General features: G+C 38.0%; 1 long non-coding RNA gene across 2 annotated transcripts; it reads right to left on the bottom strand.

Moving 5' to 3' along the window:
- Window positions 1–1,910: 1,910 nt before the first annotated feature.
- Window positions 1,911–12,255, bottom strand: LOC127564214 (uncharacterized). 2 transcript variants are annotated; one of them, XR_007954206.1, is made up of 6 exons: window positions 11,916–12,255; window positions 10,884–11,016; window positions 6,652–6,797; window positions 4,476–4,513; window positions 2,268–2,465; window positions 1,911–2,186 (listed from the first exon to the last, which is right to left on the bottom strand). It is a non-coding gene; the product is annotated as an uncharacterized LOC127564214 (long non-coding RNA). The 2 variants fall into 2 exon arrangements; XR_007954205.1 differs by lacking the exon at window positions 4,476–4,513 and having other exon boundaries at window positions 11,916–12,254.
- Between the last annotated feature and the right edge of the window lie 8,860 nt (window positions 12,256–21,115).

Raw genomic sequence — 21,115 nt, 5'->3', positions numbered from 1 at the left:
AAGTGACTTAGATTTCGTGATGATTGGTTCCATTTTTCCGAATGCTTCCTTGACACTGGCTTAGTCCTCTGTTATTTTGTACAGATTATACTCCAGATACTTTGTAGTCCACTAAAACCAACATTTGCCTCTTCAAAATAAGCCTGCTGCATTGTTAGTTGGCCTGTGCCATTGGTAAGCATCTCTAATTGTCAAGAAGTTATTTCTTAGATTGATCCAGAATCTACTTCTCTATCACAGATCTTTTCTGTCTTTCAAAGGACAACTCTTCAATCTCTCCCCTTAATCTTTTCTAGGCTAAACATTAACAGCTCCTTCTACTTTTCTCTTATATAATGATATTTTAAACCATATTATACATACATACTCTGCTATAATTATATACACATACATATATGCTATAGTAAGTTTTCTTAAATTTTTTCCACTCACAATCCCTTTTTGCCTGAGAAATTTTTATTTGACTATGGGCATATAGGTAATAAAATAGGCATACAAATCAAACATTTACTGATAACAAAACATAATTTTGTGACACCCACATTTAGTTACAAGATCCCATATGAGATTACACGCCACAGTGTAAGAAGCTGAGTTCTATAATATGTATGCTACATAGTGTGTATAACATGTGTGTGTGTGTGTGTGTGTGTGTGTGTATATATAATTTATAAATGTTTCTCTTTAAATGCAACATCCAGATTACATGAAATGCTTCAGCTATGATCTGATAAGATATTGTATAAAGTATTATAACCCAAAATTGATAACTGTTATGTCTTAAGGTGAAATGAAAGTATCTCATTATATCTAGATATAGGTAGATGTTTATATTTTTCACCCTTTTAGATGATTTTATTTATCCTTCTCATATAATAATAGTTAATTTATTCATAGGAAGAAAGAACATGATCAGCATGAGTTAATCATGTTTATCCACATCATGTTTGCTATATTTTGTAATAGTCTGTTCTGTTGCATTGAATCTAAAGTATAACTATTTATGTATGGAGAAATATCAGAATAAGAAGAAATATATAGTTTCTGCTAGACTGACTGTGGATTTCCAAACCTAAGTCATGATAGATGTCCTAGGAGCAAATAAAGTGGTAATAATAATGATATCCCCTCTCTACAGAGAACTTTAAAATTTGCAAGCACGGCTAGATGGTATTGCAGTGGATAGAGCTCAGGATCTGGAATCAGAAGGACCTGAATTCAAATGTGACCTCAGACATTGATCTATGTGACAATTCCCTTAACCATGATTGCTTCTTTTTTTAAAATGCTTTATGATGTAGATAGGAAACATATTTTTATTATTCCCATTTTTTCAGATGATGAAACTGAGATTTCACATCTGAATGTTTGGGATATTCCATCCAATCCACCCTCAGACTAAGCCTTCCTCTTTAATGCTTACCCTTTAGAAAAAGTAAATAAAACTCTTCTTTTTTTTTTTTTTTCTGGATGTGTGTATTTCCTTTTAAATGGATTGGTTGTGCTTTTTTCCTCTGAGGCAATTAGGATTAAATGACTTGCCCAAGGTCATACAGCTAAGCAGTGTTAGGTGTCTGAAGTCAGATTTGAACTCAGGTCCTCCTGGCTTCAGAGCTAGTGCTCTAACCACTGCACCACCTAACTGTCCCATTAAATAAGATCCTACAGGAAGAAATTTTAGTTTTACGGTGTGTGAAATATAGACTGTTTAACTCAAAAGTCTGAAATAATTGATATGAGAAGTATATACAAACTCTGTCCCTGAAACTCTGGAGACTGGTAATTAATAAATAAAAGAGTTTTTTCCCTTTTTGTGGCTCACGTCCTTGTTCACTGAGCAAGGTGTCTCATGCTGAGCAGTTGAAACTAAGGATTGTGATGGGAAGAAAAAATAAAGCAGCTGCTAGAAGTTGATTTTGCTTAGTCTTTTTTTTTTTTCATATAAGCTTTAACTTTGCATGACAGGCGTCATCCTTAGTTATCGGTTAAAATTACATTGTAGTATGGGTGTTGGGTTGGGCTGGGTTTTTTTTTTTTCTCTTCTGAAAATATGAGGCAACCTGAATCATTGGGGTTTTCTTTTTCCAACATGATCTAAGTGTGAAAAATCAAAAAACTTTGAAGAGGTTTGGTGGGGCAGAATCTTCGGTGTTGGATGTTTAGAGTGTGATGTTAATGCCAGCAGACTGGAAAACAAACAAAATAATTCAGACAAGACATGACTCTTGTTTTGCGTGAGTTTGAAGAGAAAATATGTGCTTGCTTACCAAATCAATAGTCTAGGCTGGTTTAGGTGTGGTCCTGCCTGGAGGTAGAGACAGAGCTTGCCATGATCTCCTCTGTTGTTCCCTCCTCTTGGAAGGAAATTATTAAAGGTGCTGGAAAGCTGTGGTATTGACTTGGATAAATGAACTAGATTCAGTTCTGTTCTTCAGGGATGCTCTTCTAGGCTACTGAAGAGGATCCTAAAAAAAATCAGAAACCTATCTTTTATGAATAACTTTCTGCTGAGATAATCCCATTTCTTTCTACCACTACTAAACTAAGTTTTTGTCTTTTTTTTTTTTTTTTCTATTGCGAAGAAGCACTAGAAAATGTCTTTCTAGACATAGAAAACTTCAGCTTTCCAATGAACTGGAACTCCTGGCCCAGGAGGGCATGTATCAAGAGGAAACCAAAGCTCGAGTGCAATGACTAAATCTCCCTTTAAAACTTTAGAGCATTTGTTGCTAAAAAATTTAACAGTGGTGTTATAGTAGTATGACCACAATTGAAACTTGTGTGTTCATCTAAAATAAGTGGTTATTTAGGAGTGGAAAAGGGAAATGAAAGTATAAAGATAGCAAATGGTACCACCTTGCTTTTCTTTTGTTTTAAAGTAAATTAAAGTGCATGTAGCTTTTAAATAAATCACAGACTGTCCGGGTGGAAAGAAGTCATCTAATTCAACCTTGACTGGAGTCCAAATTTCCTCATTCACATTTGGCATATGATCAAATGGTTCTAGATGGATTTGCCCCCCCTCCTCCATGCCCCAATTCCTTGATTCACCCCTTCTTTCCCCCAAGATCACTAAAATCTTCTAATTACCTTTTTTTTCGAGTTTTAACCTGTTTAAATTCTCTTCTGCCTTTGACACAATTGATCACCTCTTACTGCTGAAGGTGAATACACTAGCACTTAGTCCAGGCCAGACACATAGTAAGCATTTAATAAACGTTTTTAAGTGGTTGAATATCCTTACTTCCTTTAGCTTCAGAGACATCCCATTCTCCCAATTCTCCTCTGTCTTCCCTAATTCCTCCACTTCTTCTCAGTACTTTGATGTATTTCCCAAAGGTCTCTCCTTGGCATTTCTTCCTTCATTTACTTCTCTACAACATACTGTTGTCTAAGTACCCGTGACATCTTTCTAATGCATGAAAATTCAGATTTCTCCATGGGTTAAGCTTTGGAAATTTAGACACTAATAAAAAAAGTTTTGATTCTAAGCCATAATTTGTACACTACAAAATAAGACTTTTCTGCATAGGCACAAGGGAAGTTTGTTATCAGTAAATGTGTCTCTTGGTACTTTTCTAAGTAGGTAAAATGGTGGTTTGAGTTACTGATATGACCAGAGTCATTGAATAGTAGCAGAGTTACCAAAGGAGAACACATATGCATACCTGGAGTCTACCCAAAAACAACCAGAGAATTTACTACATGAAATTGCCTTTGGCCAAATTTTTTTTTTTTTTTTGGTTCTTTATATCCAGCTTTTAAGGGATACAATAATAATAATGGGTCATATTTATATAGCATGTTCTGACTATGAAATACTTTGTACACATGCCCTTCACAATGACCTTGTGAGATGGATATTACATTATTCTTTCCATTTATATGAAGAATCTGAAACAGAAAAGTTAAATGTCTTGGTGAAGCTCAAATATATTAAATAAACTCAGGACTTCTGATTTGAAGTATTACCTTTTCCATTTGCTATGCACTAGATATTTTAGCAATCTTGTAGAGATTTGTATCCCAAATTACATAATTGCATAATTTCATAAATTACTTTATCATTTATGTAAAGCAATCATACTCACCATTTGTAATGTGTTGAGTTGCATAGAAATATCTCTCACGAATGAATAAAATTTGTGGAAGAAATTATCATATATTTTTATGATTTATAAATCATAGAATGAATGAGTGGAGAATAAATGAATGAATTAATAATTGATGGATGGCCAGATGAATAAATGAAACATTTCTTTAGTGTTTCCTGTGCCTGAACACTGTATTAAGGATAATATCAAAAGCAAGCAAGCAAAATAGTTCTTTCCCTCAAGAAACTTACACTCTAATGAAATAAGCAGACACATAAAAGGGGAACCAGAAAGGATGGGAATTGGGCAGGTGTGTTTATATGGAAATTCCAGGAAGTAGCATGAAGGCATGGGGCCAGACAAGATAAAGCGAAGGCTCACCTATCAGAGCCCAGGATCTTGGTAGCGGAGTCCACGTCCTAGGAGGAGAATGTCAAAGTTGGAAAGGGTTTTAAAGATCATCAAGCCCAAATATCACTTCATAGGTGAGTGAAATAATTCAGAAGGTAAAATAACTTTCTCAGGATCACAAAGTTATTATATGGTATAATATATGTAATAATAATAATATAGTTCTCCTGATTCCAACCAGTGTTCTTTTTTTACCATTATGTGTTTCATAATTATCCTTATAAAACACATAAAAACTAGAAAGAACACCCTGGTTATTCCTAGAACCACAACAACTATTAAGTTTGGAGTCTGCTGGTAAGGCAGTTCATGTATGAATGTTAGGATGGAGCACTAATCCATGACTGAGGAAGGCCTGATGCACAACTTCCCCACTCTCCTAGAACCAATTTTTAGTCCAGAGGAGTTATAGGAAGAATTATAGCCATCTCACTGATGTCTAGTGGACTCCTTAGAGATTCCTTCCCTCTTCCTCACCTTCCACCTCAAATAGGATTGGCCTAGAGAAAAAAGTCTGAAATGTTGGATTGTTATTTTATTAATCATTGAATCCAACTCCTCTGTTTTTCAGTGAGAAAGTAAAGTTTGTCTTCCATTGTCCCTCTCATTTTAACTGGCCCACTCTCCCCTCTTCCACCTCATCTCTTAAATCTACTTGTTTTGGGTAATTACCATCACTCAGGGCTTGTTCCAGCTATGTTTCCTCCTTCCTTTCCCATGGCAATGTAAATTTAAGGGTTTTGTTTCTGCCCTCCATTCTTTCAGGTATATTTCCCATCTTCAGGTTCCTCTAAGGTCCCCCACCATATCTATGAGACAGTGTCTAGCCTGATACAAAATTACAGGACTTCAGATGTCTTCACTGCCATCCCCTTGATGACTTCCAATTTAGAACATTTTTTTATTAAGACAGACAGACATACAGAGGGGGAAGAGAGAGAGACAGAGAGAGACAGAGACAGAGACAGAGAGAGACAGAGAGACAGAAAGAGAGACAGAGGGAGAGACAGAGAGAGAGACAGAGAGAGACAGACAGAGAGAGAGAGAGACAGAGAGAGAGAGAGAGAGAGAGAGAGAGAGAGAGAGAGAGAGAGAGAAATAGAGAATGCTTCTTGTGGATGAGAACTATTTTGTTTTTGTATCTCCAGTCAACTGATTGAGTTAATTGTTGTTCATTGACTTTGCATAAAATGAGAGGAGATACCCAAAAAGGCCTATTGGAAAGAGCACTTGCTCTGATCTGAAGTCAAAGGATGGTGTTTCAGATCTTACTCCTGGAGATTGTTATGTGCGAAATCACTTAATCTCCTTTGGCCTCAGTTTTCTCATCTGTGAAATGAGAGGATTAAACTAGATGACCTCTGAGACCTCTTTTAATTCTAGATTTGTGATCCTATGACAAGTTTAGTTTTTTTTTTTTTTAACCAATTCAATACGAAATATTATCCTTATTTATTTATTCTTACAGGTACCCAGGCCCAATGAAACAGCATCATTTTTAGATATTGGAGACTTTTTTTTTAAATTTAAAGCACTTATTGACTTCAAAACCTTTTTTTTCTTTATGTTGTTCTATAATTCCTCAGAAATAATAGCTACCTTTTGATATGCTTCATTTTTCCTTCTGTATTTTTTCTCCTTCTTATCACTAGTACAATGACTTTGCAAACTTTTGAATAAAATTGAATCCACAAAACACATAGGAGCTGATCACTTAGATGTGGCATGAGAACGAAGAATCTGTATACTTCAATGCCCTGGGCAATAATACTACCCAGGCTTTAATTTGAGGAAATCCATCCTGAATGGATTCACATTCCCCTCAGATCTCTTCATTAAAGTCAGCATGAGCTGGTAGTGGTTGCTCTGATTATGGAGTGCTTAGGAATTGGTTTATAGGATATTTATTTTGTTTCTTTACCATAATCAGAAAATGTAATGCAGGCAGTGTAACCTTAGGACTTTTTCCTGTGGTTTATTTAAATAGGCAGTACTTGGGATGTGATATATAAGGAAGGTAAAAGGGTCAAAATCCTATTTAATTTAATTAACTTGTGCTTACTTGGAAGACCACCAAGTCAGTGCAAAGGTGTGCTGAGAAAATCAAATCCCAAGTCATATGAAATCTTGAGAAAGAACAAGCTACCTTTGATGAAAGCTTTCCTCTTCTTAGTATTGTATCATTTTAATTATTTGAATAAGCCATTCCAGGCTTTACATTTAATATTGCATGGCACTTCAAAAGCAAAATCAAATAAACCTTCCTGTTTACAAGGAACTTATTCTTCAAACCTGAAAAGAAAAAAAAAAGTTACAGTGATTTTCATTATTATTGTAAAAACTATGTCTTAGAGTTTAATGTGTGTTGCATCAAAAAATAATCCCATATCTGGCATAATCTCCCTCAGAAGGTGGTAATTTTGATGAATGTGTTTAAGATTTCTAATTTAGAAAAAAGCCATTTTTAAAAAATTCATATATCATAATTAATGTTTAGCACTTTTCTAAGTCCTTCCCACTAAAACCACCCAATGCCCCATCTCCAATGGGAATTTCAATCAACTTGAATTGATAATAATGAATATAGCAAGATATGTTCAGTAAGTGCTTTCAGATATAAAATGTGTTCATTTGAAATAGCATTTCACTTAAAGTTTTCAGTTCTGTTTTTGTTTTTGTTTTTTTAATCAAGTCCTTTGCTTTGGCGTGATGTTTAAAATATGAAAAGTCATTGCAATTAGTGGCTTGTATGTCCAGATGGACATGACCAAATAACAGCTTTCAACTTGAAAGATTTTGGCGATCTAGGATGTGCCTATAATTATGTCCCTTCTGTTGGGTGGGGGAAGGGAGAACCTTGCAGATCTGAACACATTTTAATTGATATCCCTTTGCTGTACTCAACAGGATGGTCTCTTCTTGTGGGAGATAGGGAAATATGGAGAGTTTAGATAATTTCAGGTAGAAATTGGGTACAAAAATAAGTTTTTTGTTAGTTTATTTTTTCGTATTCCATACCCCTATAACTTTCCCTTTACTCCCAAAGTTCTGCAGCAGCAAAAATCTTAGTTACAACTTGAGCATTGATTTCGGATTATTGTATAAGGACATACTGTTCTATCAAAACTGAATCTTGTTTAAATGCCCTAGAAAGGGTGATATAATTAGATGAATTGAATTTATTTCTGCTGTGTGACTTTGAAAACTTGCTATTTTCTTAAGCATCAGTTCAGGAAATTTTAAGTAGCCATACTCTATAGTTTGTTCTTAAAGATCACTGATTTCTTCTGGCAGTGCTGTGGTATTGAACAGAAAGATTTCCATATGCCAGTCCCATCCCTCTACCCCCATCACCTTCCCATTGATTATGTCTGAATTAGAGTTTTGCTGTCTTTGATCAGAGTTTCTTCATTGTAAAATCATTAAACGCTTCTCATTAATGATTATGTGAATGTGAAGTGACCTACCTTAACTCCATAAAAATAGTTGTAACTAAATGTTAATATATCTGAGCTTTTACTGAAAACAACCCATGTTTAAAAGCTTACCTATGTACCAGCAAGGTCAGAGTTCATTTTCTCAACTCAGTTTTAAAACTATGACTTCGAATTATACATTTCAGACTCTGAGTGCTTATATGCATTTTTGTGAGACAACAAGGATGTTTAATCATTGACTTTTTTATTTGATAGATTCTGAAAGCTCATCTGAGTTTTGTTGTTGTTTTTATGAACAGGTATCTTCATCTGGGAGGGGAAATTCTGCTCCCTGGGTATTCAATCCCTAAACTTTGATCGGGCGTTTCATGGGCTTGATTGCACAGTGCAGCAAACTCTGCTCGAGGGTGGGTTGGTTACAAAAGACTTATTTTGTTTACTTATTTTGGTTAGTTTTTAATCCAGGATGTTCATCGTAGCTCTCTAAGGGGAGTGATATTTCATTATCAAAGCTTCAGAGTGACATAGTTATAGAATTTCTTCCTGATGTATTTCATGTGAGAATCTATTCATATGATAACGGAAAGGAGACAAAAGTACTTTGGACTTTATTCTCCCTTCAGAGACTGTGGGCAAACTCCCTAGGCAGTTATGAGTAACAAAGGATTATTTTAGCTAAAACTGGGGGCTTGATTTTCAAACTTAAACATACATACACTCCTCATACCACTTCCATATGCCCCCCATCTGGGCGTCCACCTGAATCTCCCACAGTCCAAAAAATGGATTTCTAAGAAAATATTATTCACATCCGTGAGTCTCTGAAGCCTAAAAAGGTTCTTTATAAAACAGTGGCCAAGATGGCAAAATTTTAATTGAATTTTGGAAAGTAGCAAATTGAGAAAGTGGCAATATAGAGTCAGACTTCATGCAGGCTCCAGAAGGGATTTGTGAAACCTACTGGAAGAAAGCCACAGGAAGAAAGCCATGGCTTTAGAAAGCTGGCATCCCAAGATTATTTGGGAAACATTTTTCAATCATGGAAATTCTTGTTCAGGAATTATGGGATTTGACGTAGCCAACCTGCCTATCTTCATATTTTGTTCTTGTTCTTTTTTTTCCCTTCATTTTCTTCCCTTCCCATTATTCCCATCCCTCTACTGACCTGATCATTATTCATCATTTCTCTGGCTCTCATTGTATTCCAGAGAGTGCACATTTTGACACATCAAGAATTTGATGCCGGCTAGGTAGATTCAGAGTAAGGAAAACCCTAAGCATAGAGAGGATGCATTTGCTTTCTTCGAACAGATCAGAATCATTTGTAAGTGCTCTAATTTCTAAAGTGCAGTTGCCTTCCATCCAGCCAGCCTGAATATTTCTTCTACCTTCGCTAGGCAACTGTACAAAACAGAGCCTGAAATAGAAATGAGCTAAGTCGCCCATTAGCCCCATATATACCCCAGCGAATAGCACTTCTCATCAAACCATATGCACATTTTAGCCGGTGGAAGGAAGGCCGACAGCAGATTCGAGTTAGAACTGAAATAATCACTGCCTATAGCTGAGCATTGACACCACTGAGGAATGGGGGGTGGAGGCGCGGGTGGGGGAGAGAAGGATCGGCTGTGGAATTTCCTTTAAAAGAAGAGTTCTTGGGTTTATTTTTTATTCTGTTTTAAAATTTTAAAAAGGAAAAGAGGGAGGGAGAGAGGGAGAGAGAAGGGAGAAAGGGGGGTGGGGTAGGTAGTGAGAAAAATAGACCAGCTAAGACTTGACTACCTGATCACACTGGAGAACATGAAGCAAGTGGGGTGTGTGTGTGTGTGAGTGTGTGTGTGTGTGTGTGTGTGTGTGTGTGTGTGTGTGAGTGTGTGTGTGTGAGTGTGTGAGTGTGTGTGTGTATGTGTGTGTGTGTGTTTTCCTGGGGCATGCAAACTGCACACATGTGTCCTCAAACATACACATGTAGATTTAATGGGGGGCACAAAGGGGAAAGTGGAGGAGCCTAGCCTGTTTTTTTTTAATTTGGGTCTGTTTGCTTGTATTTAGCACTCAAGGGCTCATACATTCAGTTTGCTCAAAAGAGTGATCAAGTTTTCCTTGCTCATGCCTCCAATCAGAAATGCATGAAGGGCAGCTGCAGAGATAATACATTTTCCCCAAAGGCTTTGGCTGAGCAAATTAGGTGTCAATGGGGTGCCCGCTCAGGCAGTACTCTCTCTAATTAGTCTCTTGAGCCTAGTTGGTGGCGGGTATGAGATGATCTAATCAATTGGTCTGTGTCTGATGGTACGTGTAAAAATCCTACCCGGCAGAGCTCTCTCCCACAGGTCACTCACCTGCACAGCGGGAAGGCTCACTTTCATTTTTCATCTCTCCTGTCACATGATGCTGACAGTTGGTTTTAAGAAAATTGAATCCAAAAAATATCTAGTTCATAGGGCATCCAGGTCAGAACAAAGTTGCATTATGGGTATCACGGATCCAATTAATTAATATTTATAGCCAAGAAGTGCCATGTAGATATTTTCTGAATAAAACTGTTATCAATAATAATCCATTTCATATAAAATGGATTCCTTTTCTAGAGATAGGTCAAAATGACAAATGACAAATGGTGTTAATTTTCTGATTGACTGTGTATGTGCTTGTCTGTGTATCTGAGGGGATGATTCATGAACAGGATTTATGTCTCTGGGTATGCAGTATATCTCACTGGTGCAGAATGTACGAGTAGAAGATTTAAATCGATCTGATACGTTACTTCCCAGAAGGGACAGCAGCATCTTTCCTTCATCCCCACCCAAATCCCTCTCACTAAACATCTGGTCATACTTAGACTTCAAAGAAGATACATACACTCATATACATATACACAATAATTGCCAGCAGCATAACGGTGATATCCTGTGAGCAAACCAAACCTTTTGGCAATTACCTCAACTTCAGACGAGGGGCTCTTAGTGCCATGGTTAAAGTGGTGTTCCACAATGCAGTTCGGACTAAGGACAGCTTCTAGGGGAGCCTTCGTCAGGGCAGCCCCCAAACCACCATTGAGTCTCTTCAAGGTGCTATGTTGGTTAAAATGAAATAAAGAAGCAGGGAAGGAGGAACAAGTAATCATCTTTCAATATGTCAGTACTCGATCGCTACAGAATTGCACTGAACATAACCTGATCCTAGAAGCCACTACAGCTCCCAGCTACCAGAACTCAACTCTGACGGGAACAAATGAAAAGGGATTCAGATGGTATAAAAAATAATTAGCAAAAAAGACCAATTTGTGGAGAACATCCTTCCATTCCAGCATATTTAAGTCTCTCAGGTCGTCCAGTAGCTTTCTGAACCCAAACGTCAGTAAAAAGCACAGTGCTTTCAAATGAGTTGGTAATTATAATCAATAAAAGGGAGAGGGAGACAGTGAGGGAGAGAAGGAAAGAGAGAGAGAAGAAGGGAGGTAGGGAGAGAGAGAGACAGTGAGAGAGAGAAACACGAGAGGCGGGGGGAGAGACAGTGAGAGATAGAGAGAAGAGAAGAGAGAGAGAGACAGAGAGAGAGAGACAGAGAGAGAGAAGAGGAAGGAGAGAAATCATTGAGTAAGCAGCTAATTCTCTGAGCCTTAATGTTGCTGTTACTAGGTGATGCCCACAAAGTATTTTGGAGACATGGTTCCTTCTGTCTAGAAGCAGAGGCTCAAAGAGACCTCTCTACATTTAGTGCCTCCCTCTCTTCTTCTCTCCCTAATTTTTCTGGCTTCATCATTCAACTGATACTCTCTCCCTCCAAAGTGATGAGCATTCTGTTAATTGCCAAGCCAAGATAGCTTCTTAGACCTCCTCCTCCTTGATCTATGGGTAGCATTTGATACCAGCGACAATCTCTCCTCCTGGATATCACTGGTTATCATATCTCACTGCTCTCTGAACCTGTCCAGTGGCTCCATCTTCATCTCCTTTGCCAGATGACTTACCACCTTGGCTCCTGTATGTGGATTTACTGCAGAGTTCTCTCCTGGGCCCTCGGTCTCTCTATCCCATTTTAGTGCCTTCATCTGCTCCCAGAGGTTCAGATCTCATCTCTAAAAAGATCACGCCCGGTTCTATCTATCCAGCTCAGGTCTCTCCTTTAAATCCCAGCTCTGTTTGACTAACTGCCTATTGAACTTTTCCAATTGGGTGTTGAACACACTCTTCAACTCGGTATGTCCAAAAGTCAGCTCATGCACTTTCTCCTCTCTTGCTAAACTTCTCCATTTCTCTTGAGGGCACTGTCTCTCACTGCCGTGACTTTAGAATAACTTTGACCCTCACCTCTCATCATCCCCCTTAGCCAATCATTTACCAAGTCTGGTTGATTTCCCTTCCGTCTCTCTCACATATGTTCCCTTTGCTGTATTCGTGCAACTACTATCCTTGTTCAGACATTTAACACTTCTTGCTTGTGCTATGATCATGGCTTCCTAATTGATCTCCCTGGAACCCATTCTCCCTACAGCATCCAAAATTATAATGCACGGGTCTGATCATATCACTGTCCTTCTCAACAAGTTTCCAGTGTTTCTCTAGACTGTAGCTGCCTTTTGGGGTATACTTAAATGTTCTTCACAATCAGGTTCATTTTTTAAGAAGCCTTATACGTTACCCAGTTTTCTTTATTTATGGTCAACCAAACCAACTTTCTTGCTTTTCCCCATACATTATAGTCCATCTGTTGCCGTCAGACCTTTGCACAGGCTTTCTCTCTTACTCAGGTACACTCCTTCATATCTGATCCGTGGAATCCCTGGATTCCCTTAAGCCTCACTTCCAAAGCCAATGTATCCTGACCCCCATGGTTTCTAGTTCCCCTTGAAATCACTTGACATTTATTTTGTGTATATATAAAATTCATTTCATTTATTTTTTCTATGTTCATATAATTTCCTATCAGACCATAAGCCCTTTAAGGTCAGGCATTATTTCATTTTTGTCTTCATACTCCTGGAACATTTTTGTCTTTATATCCCTAGAACAGGACTTGGCACATGGGTATCAGAAGAACTGAATAAGTACCAAATGAGTTGGTCTGTCCAAAGAGATTAGAGCATTAACATTAAATAACCTCAAATAAGCCGTAAGATATCACTGGCTCCTCAAACAGCACAATTCAATATGTCATTGTTTCGTACATCCTAAAGGACAAATCTGTCCTTCAAAACATCAGCATTTATGATCTAAATCTGAGATTTGGAATCAGAGGGAGAGAAGGGAAGGGATTAAGCATTCATAGAGTATCTCCTATGTGTCAGAAACTGTTCTAAGTGATTTTTTACCCCCCCCCCCCAAAAAAAAATCTCTTTTAATGCTGATCCTTAGTCATTTTATTTTTATTTATTTATTTATTTTTTGCTGAGGCAATTGGGATTAAATGACTTGCCCAGGATGACACAGCTAGGAAGTGCTAAGTATCTGAGGTTAGATTTGAACTCAGGTGCTCCTGACTTCAGGGCCAGTGCTCTATCCACTGCACCACCTAACTGCCCCATTTACTCATTTTAAAGCTGAGGAAACTGAGGCAGACAAATGTTAAATGATTTGCCAAGAGTTACAATACTAATAAATATCTAACCCCAGATCTGAAGTCAGGTCTTCTTGATTCCAAATCCAGAGCTCTATCCACAACTATTCCACCAGCTAGCTGGTTTATCTGTACCTGCCACAGGTACAAAGAAAGTCACTATCTGGGGTATGGCTCTTATAAAGCAGTTTCCTAATTTACTAAGAAGCAAATGGATTTTAGGAGAGGAGAACCAAGAAAATGTACTTGTTAGAATGTAAGCTTTATGAGGGCAGGGAATATGTCTTTAATTTCTTAATGTAATAATCATTAATTTCATATACATAATCTTATCCAGAGTAAATGCTTAAAAGTATTTCTTAAAGTAGCCTGAAAGAATTTTTGCAGCATCTGGAATTGCTAGGTACTTTTAAGGTCACTTACCTCTCATTTTAAAGATCAACTATTTAGGACAAGGTAGGGTGGGGGTGGGACTTGGTACAGATCCCACAGACAGGAAATGGCAAATCCAAAGCCAGGATTCTTTCCAGTCTTCCACACTTCCTTGTTTGGTTTCAGGACAAACCACCGAGTCTCATCTTCACATTCTGAAATGGCTTTGGTGGAGAAGCTAGGATTCTGGGAGCTCTCTGACTAGGAACAGAATGATGACCTTGGAGAATGGAAAAGGGTCAGGTGGGGGAGATCGCTATATGTTATCTGCTCCAGCTTGGGATGGCTTTGAAGACAGAAATAAGAGATCAGAAAAAGATGCTTTTAAGCAGATGTGCCTGAGGCCTTCTGTAAACAATGTGCCCCGGTGCTGGGCCCAGGCAAAGCCATTGTGGCTCCTCTGAGGACTAAGGGGATAGAAGCGACCTAGAAGGAGACAGCACTTTGAGCATAGAAAATACCTTTTTATTTTTCTTTCATTTTCCTCTGAGCATTGGGGTCTTTTTTTTTATAAGTAATAGTTTTCTTTATTGGGGGGTAAATAGACCATAGTCAGTATTACTAACATTTATTGTTGTTTAGTTATTTTTAGCTCATGTCTGATTCTTCATGATCCCATGACAGGGAGGGGGTTGGCAGAGATGCTGCAGGCTTGCCATTTCCTTCTCCATATATGTGTGTGTATGTGTGTGTGTGTATGTGTAGGTATATATAATAGTTGGGAAACTGATAAAAATTGAGACAAACAGGGTTAAATGATTGGGTGGTTAGCTCAGGGTCCCGCAGCTAGTTAGAGTCTGAATCTAGATTTGGATTCAGGTCGACTCCAGGCCCACACTCTTACCACTACCACCCACTGGATACCCTCCCCATCATAAGCAGCTACAATAAGTAGTTTTAAGCAAGTTAGCAGGTATGGCCCTGAGACCAAGTTAGGGCTTGATGGATACAGAAGGACCCCAGATTTCTTAGACTCCTGCGAGACTATTTTCTGTGTTTTCTGGCTCTGGCCCTGAGAAAAGGACACTAGAAAAACAGGGGACGTGGGTGACAAATCAGAGATGTGTGTGCTGAGAGATGCAGAGATTGTGGTAATAGAAGTGGGGGAAATGAGTGACTCAGAAGGAAATAATCTATTTTCACAATCTCACAACTGTAAAACTGTGAAATCTAGCACTCTGCTCAGCACCCACTTGTCAAGAGGTTGTTTCCGTGTTCCCCATCTCCGGGAAGGTGATAGCTGTTACAGTAGACTCAGAGGTGCCGGCCTGTGTTTGAGAAAGGCCTACGTAATAGAGGAGAGGCTGGAAATCTAGGACCAGGTGCCGGGGAGGAAGATGCAGCAGCAGCAGAACTTGATTTAGGTCCATTCCTTTGAAAGAAGAGCCCAATTGGATTGGAATGCTTGCTTGTTTCAGAACCGAAGCAATGAGGGGGATTCAAGAGCCATGATTTGACAAATAGGAATCACTTACTTGTGTTTGCCTTTTCAGTAAAATGTTTCACTTCTCCATCCCTGTCGTACTGCTAACTTTGAGTCTCCCCCAAGACTTTGGACTTTTTTCTCTATACCCATCTCATCATCTCACCAACCACATGCACAGGGGGTAAAAAGACCTGAGACTCTTAAATGTGGGGTGACATGTGAAGAAGTCACTGAACCTTTGTCAGCCTCAGTTTCCTTAACTGCAAAAACTGCACCTCCTTCTCAGGATTGTTGCGAGAATCAAGTGAGATAATATTACTCAAGCACTAAGCACAGGGCCTGAGACAGTTGAGGCACTTAATACATGTTTGCTTCCTTCTTCTTCTCCCTTTTGGTGGATTCAATTAAAATGTCCATTTGGATGATGGATCTAGCCCTAACGTCTCTGCTAACCTCCAGGTTTACATTTCTAACTGCCTATAAAACTTCTCAAACTAGATGTATTTAATCCTGTTATGTACAAAACTGAAGTTATTCTCCCAAACCTTCACCTCTTCCCTTCCCCCTTACACCTCTTCTAAATGTACCTCTTGCTGTTGAGGGCCCCACCATCCTCCTAGTCATTGAAGTTCACAAGTTAGTTGTCATTCTCAGTTCCTCATTCACACTGGCCCCCATATGTCCAATCTGTTGCTAAGTCCTCTCATCTCTAGTTTTGCAATCTTCTATCTATCCATCCATCCATCCATCTATCTATCTATCTATCTATGTATTCATCTGTCTGTTTATTTATCTACCTACCTATCCATCCATCCATCTATCTATTATCTGTCCACCCATCTATCTTATCTATCTATCTATCCATCCATCCATCTGACTTCTGTTTATTTATCTACCTATCTATCTATCCATCCATCTGTCTATTATCTATCCACTCATCTATTTTATCTATCTATCTATCTATCTATCTATCTATCCATCGATCCATCTATCTAGCTAAACATTCATCTGTCTGTCTATATATTTGTCTATCTATCTACCTACTTATCCATGCATCCATGCATCCATCCATCCATCTATCTATACATCTATCTATCTTATCTATCTATCTATCCATCCATCCATCTTAGTTATATATTTATCCATCCATCCATCCATGTATCTATATACATCTATCTGTCCATTCATCTATCTGTCTTTATATTTATCTGTCTACCTAACTATCCATGCATCCATCCATCCACCTATCTATCCATCCATTTATCTCATCTTGTCTCATCTTATCTATCAATTCCCTGATCCCCATTCCTCTTCTTTGACATAGTGGTCACTCTGGTGCATGCTAACCTTATGGTTTTTCTTCCTAGCTTCTTTTCCTCTCTTCTTTAGCCAGTCTCAGAATTAGCTACCAAAGTGATTTTCCTAAAGCATAGCACTACCTAACCTCCCCCTGTCAATACTCAGCAAATTCCAAATTGTTACTTCCAAGATCAAATGTCAATAATCCTCCATTTGGCTTTAAAGCCCTTGGCAACTTGAATCCTTCCTACATTTCCAGTCTTTTTACACTTTATTCCCTCCTGCATGATCCAACAACCACCAGCCTTCTTGCTATTTCTGGCACACAACACAACATCTCTGTTTGGCTGAAGGTATTTAGCATATTAATCACTGGAAGCAACCACTAGCTAGCTAACCCAACTGGAGTGTGATTTTTTTTCCCCTTTAGTTGTAGGTTGTATTTGTTGATTTGTTTTTGCAACAAAAAACATATTGGCAGGTTTGGGGCTAATTTTTTGTACGATTCCAAAATACTACATGCTTCTAACCAGTGAGCACATATGACTTACACTGATTTGGAAGAAGGAAAATTGCTGAATTTCTTTCTCTCTGAGTGATCCCAGGGTACATGGAATTAGATTAAGAGAAGAAACTAAAATGAGAACATCTGTTTATCATATTATACTAAAAGATGGGTTCAAGTTGTACTTTGTACTGAATAAGGAAAATAGGTGGCTGTCCTTTAGAATCACTCTAAAGGAGTTGGGGAACCTGAAAAAGGGCAATATTTGGGGATTTTGTTTTGTTTTGAGTAATGGTTTTTTTTCACAATTTGTGCTTCTTTTTTTTTCTTCCAGGATTGTTGTCATCATTCTGGGGAGAAGAAAATCTAATGAAGAGACCAATAATATGAAGTGAATCATGATTCAGTTTTCTTTCTCTCTCCCCATGGTGGATTTTTGAAGCTGGCAAGACCCTATTTTCCCTGCAATTTATTTAAAACCTTGCACGCATTCGGATACCTTGTGATTTCAGAGAACTATGTGAAGATTAAGCTTTGCTTACTGATACATGGCATGTATTCTTTCCAGTCTTTTGTGTTGGATTTTGTTTGATTTTCCACTGCGGCGCAGCATCGTTGTAAAGGTTTTTATGCTTTCACCAGCAAGGTCTTAAATACATTAAGACAACACATTTGGTGTTCACACTCCTCCAGTAATGTCTGTACATAAAAGCCACAAAATGGCATAAAAGAATGTGTGTTTTCTTTGAGAATAGTTCAATCAGTGAGAAGGCCATTTTTAGCTAGAGCAAACCCATATTCTCTGACTGACTGACAAGGACTGTCCTTGGCCACCACGCTATCAGTGTTTTATTTACTTCTTGAGAATCTTTGCATAGATTTTTGATTTTTTTTTTTTTTTTTTTGGCCATGGAAATAATTGCACATTTATTTAGCACATCACAATTTGGTTACTGTTCTTAAATTACATAGCATGCCAGACGGCAGAATAGGTTGGAAATGGGAACAGGGCTAGGGATTGGGGCGGGGGGAGGAACAGGGAAACAAAATATATGGACAAAGACAGTAATTGCTTAATTAATTAGTTAATTGCTATTTGGCCTCTGGAGATCAAAGTAACTTTTTGGTTTCATGAATATTGTATGCACTTGGTTTTTCCCGTATTATCTCATCTTTGGAGTATTTCTTAAAGGAAAAAAAAAAAAAAGAGTTTATAGGACTAGGGTGTAGAAAAACTATATTTGCTGAATGAGCCATTAAAGCAATCTTTGCTTGTTAGCTTTAGGGGGAAAATGTAAAGCTGTCCACAGGTAAGTTTGCTCTCTCAAATTTCAGAGACTTCCCTGTTCCATTTTGTCTTCATTTCAACATGATTGGAAGAAGCCACTGAAACCCATCAGACTGGCTGCTGCAACTAGTTTCACAATGGAAATGAGGCAGTAGTATCCTAGATACCCTTGTTTGAGGATATGAGGGAAACTTGGAAAAAGAGAAGAAGATTTTAAAATTCGAAGCGGGGGAGGGGGAGTTGGAAGCATTTGATTTTCTTGAATCTGGAATGAATGGTGGCTGAATTCAAGAGAACTTTGGAAGTGTTGTGAGACTTGCTGTTGCATTGCAAACAGCAAAGAGCCCAAGAAATACTTCATTTCCATCCCCAGGACATAACTTCCCATGAAAACATCCAATTATTGCTCGGTCTTACCATTTCCCTTTTGGTTTTCCATTTATTATGGCTACAATGAGGGATGTCTAGTCAAGTTGACCAATACTCTATCTTAGAAAGCTCCCCCACTTCCCCACATTCAGACACAGCAGAGCAAGGAAGCTAAATGCCAGGATTCACAGGCCCCAGAACTGTATGCACTGTACAATGTACAATGTGATGTCACTGCTTAAATAATATTACTATAATGGGTGCTCTGAGGATTCAACATTGACTTTTAATTGTGCAGGTACTCTTTGCTATTTAACATTTTAAGGAAAGCAAAACACCCAATAAGAAAATGTTCACCATTTGCTCCTGGGAGATCTGTCTCATTCTTTTATCATGCATTCTTACCAAATTTGAGATATTTTGAGGCATTTTGAGCCTTTGAAGTGTTTTGTTTTAAAACTGATATTAGAATTTTTTTAAAAAAACTAAATTACACTCTCAAGAATCTCAAACAACCTTTTTATGGGTTTGTTTTAAAGCTTCATGTTTCCATTTGGGTAAGAAGCAAAGCTTCATCCTGTAATTAGATTGAATGATTACAATTTTGCTTTTTTTTAAAGTCTTACACTTGTTGACAAGAGGGAGAAGGAAACCCTAAAAATATGCACTATAACAAAGGTTCAAATTAGGAACAAGGAGGCGATTCCATAGGTATATTTCACTTGTTCGGTGACAAGTGCTCTATAGGAAAGCCAGAAAACTTATTTGTACTATTCAAGTGAAGAAATCTCCTGGTCTGACTTATAAACTAACTAGGGATTTAGTTGCCTTTCAGGAAGGTTTATAGGCCTTCTACTTTGCCATCCATGGTATAAAGCCAAAGATCTGGCTGGCTCTCTCTTCCCTTCTCATTCATTTTCCCTTTCTCCTTTTCTCCCCTTCTTGTTTAAATTAGCACCAGAAATTTCTTCCACTTATTCTGCAGTCAGGGAAGCATTAGGACATTGGGCAAGTTTATTTTCCTATGAAAGAATAACTTGAAATCAAAGAGCTGAATGAAATAGATAGAATGCCCAAGCACTGTGATTGTAGCAACATTACATCACTACAGAAAGCAATTGGGTCTTGGGATTTAATTTCCATTTTTTCTTCTTTTTAAAGGAATATTCTGGTTAGCAATACTTCTGCACACATAATAGGAAAGCTTTCCTTTGCAAAGGAAACTTCTGCAAAATTTAGCAGGAGAAGTAAGGGGAAGACAGCTGTCAATCCACCAATAGGAGTGAGATATTTTTCTACCTCCCGTGAGTGATAAGAGAAGGTTCAGGGGGGACATTTCCCCCAGGCGTTGGTAGAGGACATGGACCTCTTGCCATTCTCTGTACGCACATGACTGAAAGTATAGTCCACATTCTATGTTAATGCTTCTTTACTAAATACTTATTTGTGAATATTCTTGATTTTGTAATCTCTGTTTCTTAAGAAGTGTAGGCTGTACATACGGGGGAGAAAACTGGCTCCTCTTTGAAACAGAAATGTGCTGCTTGATTACCTGGCTTGTGAATGACCCTCATCTTGTACGTCACCATTTGGCAATTTTCACTCTCTCTCTCACACACACCAAAAAATAAAATAAAATAAGCAATGTCTCGCTCCTCCCACCCAAGTGTATTTTAGTGGCACATACAAGATCTACATTCTCTAGCTGAAAGTGTTTTTTGGTTATTTTTGTTTTTGTTTTTAGCTTTTAACTTTTGAATGATACACTATGCTGTGTATTTTGTAAAATGGCAAATGGGCACAAGTTAAAGGCGGCCATGTCATTCAGAAAAAAAAAAAATTACAATTTCTTCACAATGACAGCCTCGTAAGCAGAATGGTATAATACATGTTGCATTATTTGTTACAACTTGTACTTTGTCTGTATTATGAGAGATGTAATGGTTTGTCAGCTGTAACTGTTGTTTTCTTGTAACATGATATGGAATAAAGTGTAGCCGAATCTCCCTACAAATTCTCCTATGGGTGCATCAAAAGGTTATATACACACAGAGAGATTAATCAGCCTGCAAGCTTTTATTAAGTGCCTACTGTGTGCCAGGCACTGTGGATACAAAAACAAATAGAAAACAACCTCAGCTTTCAGAGTTAACAAGATACAAGTATACAATTGGTTATTGGTTTTTCTTTTTGTTTAAGTGCAGTGATACAACCGCATAAATGACCCCCCCAAGCAAAAGATACTTTGTAGGACTGTACCAGACAGAAAAAAAAATTAAATGAAACATTCTAAAA

This window comes from Antechinus flavipes, chromosome 5 (assembly GCF_016432865.1).
Source record: "Antechinus flavipes isolate AdamAnt ecotype Samford, QLD, Australia chromosome 5, AdamAnt_v2, whole genome shotgun sequence".
Lineage (NCBI taxonomy): Eukaryota > Metazoa > Chordata > Mammalia > Dasyuromorphia > Dasyuridae > Antechinus > Antechinus flavipes.
This window is presented reverse-complemented; position numbering and strand designations above follow the sequence as displayed.